Below are 12,406 nucleotides of genomic sequence, written 5' to 3'. Positions count from 1 at the left end.
TGATATTTGGTTTTATAATCTTTTTTTCTTTTCAGCAAAGATCATTTTTAACTCGCATTATATCGTATAATCGCAAAAGCATATAAAATTTATATATTTTTTAAATATAATATATAAAAAATACATAATTTTTTTTGTATATTATTTTTAGAACGGTTGTACAATGGTTTTTTTTGTTGTACATTTTTACTTTATCCACCTTTATTTTTCTAGAAAGCCTTTATTCAGCTATATAATTTACGTTTTCTATGTCTGTGAAAAGATTGAAATTGTCAAGGGACATAAAATTTTGAAGAAGGATATAAATAATTTGGTACAATGGTGGAATTTAAAAACATACTATTACTTGATGAATTAAAAAATTATGAAGGAATTTATTTAGCTTTACTCCTTTATATTATTTCCTATTTAAATGTCTAACTCAGGTAAATCAAATGTGAAAATGAGATGCATAATTTGGTTTTTTACTTAATATGAATAATTTTGATGGTTTTTTTGTTTCACACTGGGAATTTGTAAAATAACTAAAATCTTTTAATAGACAAACAATGAAAATGCTTGCTCACGTTAAATGTTCAAAATTCTACTTTAGTTTATCATGATTAACAGTTAAATTAAGGTAAGTACGTATAATAACTAATCATCGTTAAATGATAAATTGCATATATAAAACACTTGATATATATTTATTAGTTTTGTGTAAATATTACAACCACAACAACAACAACAACAACAACATACCCAATAATATCCCTCACCGTGGGGTCTGGGGAGGATAGTGTGTACGCAGACCTTACCTCTACCTTGTGAGGATAAAGAAGTTGTTTCCAATAGATTCTAGGCTTAGGAAAGTATAAGTACCACATTAATGAAAATATAGACAAGAAGGGACAGTACCGAAAAGCCATATAAAAGGAGAATAAAAACAACCAGATAGTAAGGTGATCAACAATGAAAGAAAATAAAGGTTAGTCATAAAAATCTATTATTACCAGAAAGTAAGACTGCGTGTCAATACTACTGTTACGAAGAGTTGTAAATATTATAGGTAAACTTTTTCTGATCTCCATTCGTTACTTGATAAATGAAATAGCAAGATGCAGATATCCTTCTCATTTTGGTAAGAATAAGTATTATTTTAATATTTGATTCACATAATTAAGCAGATAGTGAATTGATTTTATATAAGAGCAAATATTTTTTTTCTCTAAATAGAATTCCTTATCTCCGGCATTTCTTCAGTCGAATAAGCCAACAGAATTGGAACTTTTAATATGCCATTTAAAAAGATGTATTATTATTATGATTTAATACTAAAACTTTTCTGTTCTAAATTGTCATGTAAATTATTTTCTTTTTTCATGCCAAAAATAACGAAAATGGCATAGTTGAGTAAATATATAAAATATAAGGGGTATCTATGTAAATGAAAAAGGTAAAAGGACCGATTGGCTGTAAAATTTGTCTTCATCCTGGGGTATTGACACGTGGACTCTGATCCATTAGTTGAAGTCTAGTGGGGAGGCAATTGCTATGTGCGGTATCAATCGGAAACTGCAATTATGAGTACTGTGCAGTTACTATTTTTGAGAGGCTTTTTTGGATTTTATATATACTTTTTTTTAACAAAACAAATTCATTTCCTGAATATACGGTCTAATTTTTTTTGTCTAATTATTTGGAGAAAATATTACCTTTTCCCCTAATTTTCCATTCAACTAGTCAAAATAGTACCTTCAAATAACTATTACTAGTGTTTTCTAGTAATTTACAAGCACAAATTGTGTTGTCAAATATTTATGTCACATTCTAATTTAAAAGCACAAACTGTTTTTTATAAAGTAATCATGTTCACTAAATTTAGAGTTGATAATCTCACCTCAATTGTCTTTTTTGAGATTGAAGTGCAATACTAATTGTTATTGTTGTTGTTGTCGTCTCACACCAAATTATTATAAGTTTCAAAAGTGGATTTTTTATGTTGTTACTCTCATGTCTCAACCACTAAGTCATTTGCTAAGAGACATGGTAATTAGATGTAAAAGTTAGTCTTCACTCAATGTTACATCAAATTAATCAATGTATTGAGATGCATTTTACTTTAATCTTTTACTATTAAGATTAATTTATTTATTTTCGTATAAATATCGGGTGTCATAAATATATTTGTTTATAACTACAGGAATAAGAAATACTGCTTTTTGAATTTCTAAAGTTTACATTCATATTTTAGTAAGTAGTCAGGCTACCGATCTCATGAGTAATGTTGTGGGATTTTAGTTAATGTAATTTATATAATAAAATTATAGTGAGTAACAAGTGAAACTAAATAATAACTTAATTATGTTTACGATGATATTTAGTACATGTAGCATCATTCGATTATTGGCACTATTAATCCATCGTAATTTTTCTATTTATTTCTTGTGAAAAAACAAAAACCATACAAGGCCTAATAAAGTACACTAAGAAGAAAGTAAGGGAGAACGAAGAAAAATTATTCGTTGTTCTAATGCTTCTCATTTACAGAATAGATATATTTCTTTGATGTAACTCTGCTTTGGCTCGATTATTTAATAAATATTTGCTGCCTTCAACAAAAGAAATTATTCTTTGGACAGATGAAAAAATATGGTTTTCTGCAAGAAATTGGATTTGGACTTTATCTCGTCAATTTTCATTTGTTTATGTAGGTGTTTCATCATTATTTGACCCCTCTAAATATAGTAAAAGTCTTTAATTTGTTGCTCTAAGAAAGATTTTGCACAAAGTGTCTGTCAATTCGAATGATTTTGATGTGGTCCAACTACCTTACTGGCTTGTAAGGTGTGAAAATGGCCTGTACTGTTTATTTATGTAATAAGAAACAACAAAAAGATATATTGTGCTTATCTCTAATCAATCCCTTTTCTGTATTTGTTAATTTCTTTGTAATAGTCAAAATTGTCCTACATTTAATTTTTGTTTCGTAAGGATAAGCTTGAACTTCTTTACTACTGCTAGTATTATTCTTGTTGTTTTCTATTCCAACATAAATATAGAGAATAATAAGAAAACTCCTTAAAAATTTAAAATGTTAATTTCATTTGTAGTCGTCAATGCGTATTCCATTAACTGATGAATTTTCAACAACAACAACATCATACCCGATATATTTTCACAAGTGGGGTTTAGGAGAGAGTAGTATGTGCTCAATCCTTATTCCTACCTTATAAAGATAGACAGATCGTTTCTGAAAGACCTTCAGCTCAATACAACAAAATCACAGTAGTTCTGATAGAGAACTACGGCAAACGAAATAATTACAACATCCAGAAAAAAATGAAATGAAGCAAAGAGAACCTCATGTAAAAAAATATCAATCTAAAAATAAGGAATACAAGGGTAAAAGTAGTACTACAACTAGGAAAGGAACTACATGTGTGGAAAGGAAATATGCTCGACTATGAACTAACCTACGATCATAATCTTTGACCTCCACACCTTTCTATCAAGGGTCATGTCTTCGATAAGCTTGATATGTGATATGTCTTGTCTCATCATCTCTCCCCAATATTTTTTTGGCCTACCACGCCCCCTCCTTGAACCCGCCATAGTCAACATCTCACACCTCTTCAAATGGATATTTATGCTTCTCCTCTTCAAATGTCCGAACCATATCACCCTAGCTTCGAGCATCTTGTCTACTACATAGGCCATTCTCACCTTATCTCGAATATTTTCATTCCTAATCATATCCTTCCTAGTATGATCACACATTCTATCCCTCCTAACTGATGAATTTTAGTATACACAAATAAGATGTAAATTAAAATTTCCAACGAGAAAATCAAATGATTAATGAAATGAGAAAAGGTAAGTTTATCAAAATATTTAAGTATCTAGGATTCCAATGAGATATCATAATAGCTAGCTAGTCGTGTATAGTGTGTATCTTTGTTATTGTATTCCATTCCAAAAGAAATAAAATTTTAATGTAAAATAGAAGTAGAAAATGTAATCCAGATTAGGTGTTGGACTAATTAAAGTGGCATCTCTTACTGACCAAAGTATCACTAAAAGAAATGCCCTTTTGCTTTTTGTTGCTTTTGGGAGCGTTTGCTATGGGCCTCTCCAATTGGCAATTACTATCATTCATAGAGTACAACTTATTTTTCCCTATTATTCAGCAAAGACTCTTTGGTGGTTAGGACAGTTCGAAATGCTGATTAAGCAGACATTTGGATGATTAATACTCAGTCTAATAATAACTCAGATTTTGTTTGCTGACCATCTTGAATACCTTTTAGTCATTTTTTTATTGTTAAGAATTATGAAGAATAGGCCAATAGCACCGTAAATATAGACTAAACAATATCAATAAATATGAGGGCTACTGAAAAAGAGGCTCGACTTACCGGAAGAGAGGTGGGCAGGGACTATACAAAATGAAGCAAACGCTAAGCTAAGATCAGCCAATATTCGAACGCGAAACCATAAAATGGATATTGCAAGAACATATTGATGATCATAGATAAGTTAAGCTCATTCTTTCACAAATATGATGAAAACTTAGACCACTAAAATATTTTCAACTTTGGGGTGGGAAAGGACATAGAGTAATAACGACGGTCATATGCCTATGTTGAATTCTAAGCTACCCTTAGAAATCGGTGATTAACCTTTAATGCAATGATCATCTCTTAATAAAATGTTCAAACACTTTCATACGACCAAAATCTTGTCATTTTCCTCCTCTTATTTTTCATGGGGATCACAAATCACAATTTTGACCAAAAAAGAAAATATTCACCCATCTAAAAGTCGTAAACTCGTAATGATCTAATTCAACGGTAAAAAAGATTAAGAGAAAATATTTTTACCTTGGATGCTTGATGCTTTATTTACCAAGTTAGCAATGGCATTAGACAACATGCTTAAAACGGAATTCTAAAAGAGGCTTTTTAAGACACAAATTTCTAACCCTTTTTCCTCAAATTCTACTTTGGAGTGGACCTTTTCATATATGACCCTTTTTTCTACTTTGTCTCCTCATGTGACATATAGGTTACGGTTTCGAATCGCAGAAGCAATCATTAATGTTTGTATTATGATAGATTGTCTATATCACGTTCTTTGAGGTGTGATTAATTTTCGAACCCTGCTTAAATGCGAAATATTTTGTGCATCAGATTAATCTTTTTTATTCTTAAAAAGAGTTTCAATCTCCCAAAATTCTCTCTTATGCATCGTGGCAGGAAGCAATGCAGTTTTCAATGAGATTTCACATGAGTCCTTTTTTCTTTAAAGAAGAGGAGGAGTGAGGACCCTCATTTTAAAACTTCTTTCTTCTTTTTAGTATTTTTTTTAATTATTGGTCTAAAGATATATATGAGTCTAAATTCTAGTGTTTGAGATTCGAGCTTATACAGGGTGTCATGCATTCACCACAATTGGGGTTTATTTTTTAACTATATCCTAATACTGTTCTCTCTATCCCTTAAATTTCTTTTAGTTTTTACTGCTACAAAACCCAATGCTAAGTCACATTACATATTGTCATATGACCATCTCCATCTCTCTTTTGAATGGGTCGATCGGTGGAGTATGACTACATGTGTCTTTGTTCGTGTTCAGTGCTCCAAATTAAACCTAGGATTTTAATCTTAATCTTTGGATTAAGCGTCTTAAATTAAGTTCATGCATTTGAATTATTCATGGTTTAATTTGGTTGATTTGATCTTTTATCTAAAAAGAAATCAAACTTTATGTCGAGATGCTATATACACAAAGCAAAATACATAAGTTACATCTCCGGGGGATAAAATTGGAAAAATATAATATTGATTTGATTCGATTTTTCGTTTTTTTTGTTAATATGCTTATGTGTGTCATATAATTTTCTATCGTGTAAGGTGTGAACTATTGTTTACTTGACAAAATTCAGAAGAAGAGAGCTCCTTAACTAACACTGGACTCATACTCGGCTATTTGTAATCGTGTATAATGATGTTTGAGTTTGTACTTAATTAATTAAAGACTTTAGTTAGATTTAAAAAAGTTAATTATTTCTGAATGGCCTCTCTAAGCAACCCTTGGATTTATTTGAGTTGTATTTTCACATAGTGGCCATTTGGTCCTAGTTGCCTCTGTTCAGTTGTCAGACCAAGTCATGTACCAAACATATCATAAGGTGATTCTAACAAGTCTTTAATAAAATTGCCTTTTTATTGTTTATATGAAAATATTAAACTCCTGAACATATTGATGGAAATCCAATATAATGTGATACTAAATTTTGAATATAATATCGATTCTATAGTACTAGTATCTGGCAAATTTTTAGAGCTTTTCTACTTATAGTAGATTTTTTTTTTTTATTGGTAGCATTAGTTTACAAATTAGATTACTATAGCGTACACTAAGAAGAAAAATATCCTTCATAAGAACTAGACCCCAACAAATAATGGTAAAACTTAATCGTACTTAACATTTCTACAAACTAATAGATACATGACATGTATTTGCACATTAATCTTAATTACTTAACTATGATCCACTAGAATCGCTACTATATATTTTCACTTCATCAAATTATTTAATTATAATAAATTAATATGATTTGAAATAAGCACCGGGTACAAATAAATATTTATGAAAAATAATACGAGCATGTGCAACTACGTACGTCCAACATACGGTGGTCCGCAACCAAAATCAGCCCGAACATCCGCCGTATTTAATTTTTTGTGTCTCCATCCTAAGGTCTAACACAGAATAAAATAATCCCACACGAGGATTAATTAAATTTCTCCTTAGATCTATTTGGTGATTTTACATTCTACTAAACACTAAACAAATCAGTCTTAATTGGGTTGGCAAGCTTCTTGTCTTACTTCCAAACTATGTCTTTTAATACTGGTATTTGGTTCTACTTTGGGAGTGAAGAAAGGGGCCACTTGCTTGGGAAATTGGGGGAAAATTATAGTAGTGAAAATAAAAAACAGGTTAATTTGTTCAAAACTAATAGGTTCTTGTCCTTATTAGGACATTATTAATTTCCCTGCTAAATCTTACCTTTAAACTAAAAGTTGAAGATTTTACAGGTATCACAATCAAGATGCTCTTAAGTGTTGTTTAACAGATTTAATTGGTGGATTTGGAGTACACGTCGATTTTGTACGAATTTAACGACTAGTTTAACGTGACTTATCTATAGATTCGTTTGCCTAGCTCTAAACAAGTACATTCAATACTTGATCTAAATGTCTAGTTTTCATACACTTTTGACTATGTTTTTCTAAGTTATAAGAAATAAAAAAAATTAAGTTAAATTCGGAGATTTTCGATGAAACAATAACGATGAGATAGTAGATGGTATGTTTCGATTTCGATTAATTCTAAAAGTTACGATCCGCAAATAGGCAATAGCGATCAAAATAAAACGATAAATGAAGGGAACAAATTCAAAAGTCAGGTTTAAATATGATTATTGCTGCAACTTTTGTCCTGATAGTGAGAAATTTAAATATGGATTGCTAATTGGAAGTGTATTCCCACTGGAATTTTTTTTTGCTATTGAGATCTGTTGTACTGTTAAGCTCGATGATATTAGATGCTACATGCATCTACTCTATTAGTCAAAGTTTCCTGTATTGGAATTTTCCCATTTTAAAAAAATATCTAAACCATCCTCCAAAATTGTATAGAAAAAGGTAAAGTACAAAAACCAAAGGTTTCTCGTTTAGTCTGTACGTGTAAAAAGCTAGCGTGGACTTGCTCACATTGCTAGTCCTAAGTGCGAATAAAGGAGAAGGAATTAACGTAGATAGGCACCCTAGAGCATTGGCTAAGGGTTTTTGAGAACTCAGTAATTTTTGCGTAGATCCTGTATTTATATTAAGAAATTTACTAAATATTTGTAAATATCTAACTGTGAACCTAGATAATATTAGATATTAATTTTATTTTACGGTAGAAATTCATAAGCTCCAAATCCTGGATCCGCCTCTGAATAGGCAGCTCGCGTAAAACTTGCCAATTCTTGAGCCCCCGCTTGTTTACCCTAGTTATGGATGAACTAACCAACACAATACAAAATAGGTCCCATTGTGTAATCTATTTGTTGTTGACATTGTGTTAATTGACGAAACTAACGAGGGTGTCAGCCAAATGCTTGAGCAATGGAGGAGCATTTGGAAAGTAAGGGTTTAGAATAAGTTGGAGTAAGATTGAACACATACACTGCAAGTTTAGTCAACATGAGAAGAACAAAATTGATGTGAGTTTAGATGGGATTGTAGTGTCAAAATGCAAAAAGATATCTATGCTCGTTATTTTAAGAAACAGAATGATAGATAAAGATGTTACTCCATGATTAATAGTTGAAACTAAAAAGTGCTATTGAAATATTATGTGATAAAAGGATGCTTATCAAAGTGAAAGGTAAGTTTTATAGAATGACTAAGATCGATAATATTTCATGGCAATGAATATTAGGCTGCTAAAACTCAACATATCCACAAGACGAGTATTGCATAGATGCAATGCGCTAAGTTGGATATGCGGTCATACAAGATTAGATAAAATTAAAAATGACTACATTCGCCAGAAGGTGCAAGTAGCATGCGTTAAGAATAAAACGAGAGAAGGTCGTTTGAGATGGTTTGGTCATGTCTTACGTTGCCCTACAGATGCACCAGTCTGTAGGTTATAATTAATGAATACGTTAAAAAGGGATGAGATAGACCTAAAATCACATGGAAAGAAGTAATCTTTAAAGACCCATAAACCTTTGGAATCAATGGAGACTTAGTTAAAGATAGGGTACAATGAAAGAAAAAAATTCATACAGGTGATACTTACTAGTTAGAAATAAGCTTTAAATATTACTACTATTTTTTTAATTATTATTATCATTATATATATATATATATATATATATATATATATATTAAACTTATATTGTTAAGCTCAACTCATATCGTCATCATGCCAAAATAAAATATTTAGTAGTAGTAAAATAAATAAATAATATATATATATATATATATATATATATATATATATATATATATATATATATATACACACACACTTTCAAAATAGTTCATATGCAGATAATATGAATTGAGTTAAAAAAAAGTAAAGATTAATATCGCCGATACAACTTTGTTAGAATTAAGGCGGAGTTATTGTTGTTATTGTTGTACATGTAAAACTTAGAAAAATTCCACTTACAAAAATCAAGCTGATAAAAGAAGAAGAGGAGGAGAATGTCTACATTTAATAACAGGTTTTATAAGCTAAAAAACAATGTTTTTTTGAAAGGGTATCTGGTAGTAGTTATTCCATTCAGTTTATTCGCTCATATTATTTCATCGGGTTCTATTACCCAAGTGCATAATCACTTTGCCCAACAAAGCTTTAAACAAATTAGAAGAAATCACATAATATTTTTAGTTTCTTAATAGAATTTAAATTATGGTATTTCAAGATTTTCATTCACTTTATTAACCGCTGACTTCACGCAGTTGGATGCCCATGAAATTAAACTTGATCGACACAGTTCCAATTTCTGGATTCACAATACAAAGAAAGGGAAAAGGGAAAAGGGAGTTATAATAATTCAGTTGGTATATTGCTTTTCAATTAGTTTTTCAAATTTAATTAGAAACTATTGCATATGTTTTGTGCTAAATACTAGTAGTCCATTATTGATCCATTTTTTCAATACAAAGCTAAAGAAGCTGTAGAAACTCGAATCAAAGCAAACGCAATGATCCATTCTTTAGCCCAATTCGCTTTAACTTAAGACCGTTAAACCAAACAAAAAACACTGAGATTAAAGTAAAAATGACACTAGGTAGCCACTTTAAAGGGATGCTTTTTAGGAATTAGCCAGTACATCGTAAATTAAGTTTTTAAGGAGTCAGGACAAAAATGTCCTGAATTGTCATGCAATTAAGATTATTACTTTAAAATTTCATGGCAAAATAAGTAGTGGTAATCTCTAAATAGCATGCCAGGGACAAGTGCACGCTAGTCATTCTCATGGATGCTATTTAGAGATTAGTCAGTATTTATTTTGTTCTAAAAATTTTAACAAAAAATCTCAAATTCAGGACAATTCAAGATATTTTTGTCCTGAAAATTAAATTGAAAAACTGAAATTCAGGATGCACTAGTGGTTAGCTGGTGTCATTTTTAGTTTAAAATTTTAGGACAAAATAAATACTGACTAATTTCTAAATAGCATTTCTAAAAATGACTATATGTGCCCTTGCCCCGAGATTAAAGAAAATAAAACCCCAATGCATAGTGGCACAAACACAAACATAGGCTTTTGGTTTCGATAAATCCAGTAATCATGTTTACATTGGTTGACCCAACTTCTGAAGCAGAGGATGTCACTTGAACACATCATTGGATCAACGTGTATCACATTGTGGCCCAAACATTTTGAGTTCATTGGGTTGAAGTTATTGCCGGTAAAGATGTACATGAGTCGGATTGGTTCGACTTTTATTAAAATATTCAAATTATACCAACCACATGAGAATTCACGATGTAGTTTTTCGGATCAGTTTGAACACAATAATTGCCGATGGACAAATTCTCTTCCTTTTTCCCTTCAACGGCAAATACTTTCTTTTTCAACTTCAACAAAATATGTATTGTCCAATCGCCTACAAAGGTCATTTCTTGTGCAAGTTGATTTTCTCTACGAATCTCAACACAACATATTTGCAAAAAAATCATTTCCATTTAGATTAGACAACAAATATTTTTTTGAAAATCAAAACGAGTTAGGCGAGATCTTGACTTAATGGTTAACAAGTCAGTGTAGATGTGTTAAGTACGAAAGATCATACGGTTCAAATTCTATAGAAGTGTGAATTTATATGTCCAACATATATGTCATGATTCCACTAACATGTCATGGATATGTATAAGATTAAATCCTATTATTATTTATATTTAGTAGTCAGGAGATTGTTTACCAGGAAAATCGGATATTGTTGAATTTATAAGTAGTTCTAAGGATATGTGATATAGCTTGACATAAATCGTACGTAGAAGTGGAGATGTTTAGATTCTTGGCTATAAAAACGGGATATAAATTATTGAACAAGAAGAGTGAGTATGCTGAGTAAAATAAGCTCAAAAGATTTATTCTTCAATAAATAGAAGTAGCCTTTTCTTACAATGTGTCCACCACCCTGTGCTTACAAGGATTTTTCCTTTTATAGTAGAGGGATCTTACTTTATTTATAATAAAAAATATATAGTGGAGAACCCATGATGAATTGTCTCTTCCTCGATTCCTGCCAAGATTCTCTCCTCTAGTGCGGTTGTAACGACTCCTGTCTGCGAGCTCGATACTGGCTCGAGCTCGGTATTGGGTTGAGTCCTCGGCCTTGGTTCGAGTTCGACATTCGGGGTGAGTATCAATCGGTCTGTGCATCTCCGACAACCTTCACGTTGCCTTGCGGCTCGATTTGGTCATGGGCTCGATAATGATACCGAGCCGATTCCTCGATCGGTCTTGGATTTCGAGGCTTGTTTGTACTATCCTCGGAACTCGTCTCGAGCTCTCACTTCGATCGCTTACCATTCGAACTTGATCAAACGTACGGAGGCCGAAATCTATTTCGACCGTATACAGATAGTCCCCCCGTTTCTTAGGAAGAATGTGGTGAGAAGCGATATGATTTTCGACGGCTCGATCGGATTATAAGCTAACGTTTTCACTGGGCTCGATCATGGCGTACGTGATAGCTGTCCCGTTGATTTAGTATTTTAAGGTATTTAATGCACGTCAGACGGTGGTCGGCCACCGCTGATACTGAACCACCAAGATATAAACCTATAAATAACCCTTCCATTTATCATTTACCACTTTTACATCTTCAATCTCCCAGATTTTCCTACTATTTCTACCTCTATTTCGCCGCTTGTAGAGCCTCCTTCATCAACGTTTGGCACCATCAACCTTTCATCTTCCATTACTTTTCTTTCTCTTACATCGATGGCAAAAACTTTAAAAACAGTACCTCAAAAGGAGAAAGCTTCCTCTTCACGGCCGTCCGGCGACAAGGCGCTGGTGGAGCCGCCTCCCCACGAGTATGTTCCCGGCATGTGTACTCTAAAGATCGATTTTAAGGTTGAAAATCCTTCGACGGTTCCGGGTCGATGTGAGCATGTGTCGATGTACATGTGCTCGATAACAGAGGGCCATCTCGAGGCTGTGAGGAAAGACTGCAACTGGGGTCCCGAGGTTGTGTTGCAAATTTTCTTTCCCGAAGAGAGCGTCATCACTCATGTGGAGGGGTTTTTAAGTGTTTATACTTACCTCTTCGCGTTGGGTCCCGTCGACCCAGTGATCATTGATTTTTGCAAAAGATATCAGGTCACGCTCGGTCAA

This window comes from Nicotiana tabacum, chromosome 12, assembly GCF_000715075.1.
Source record: "Nicotiana tabacum cultivar K326 chromosome 12, ASM71507v2, whole genome shotgun sequence".
Taxonomy (NCBI): domain Eukaryota; kingdom Viridiplantae; phylum Streptophyta; class Magnoliopsida; order Solanales; family Solanaceae; genus Nicotiana; species Nicotiana tabacum.
This window is presented reverse-complemented; position numbering follows the sequence as displayed.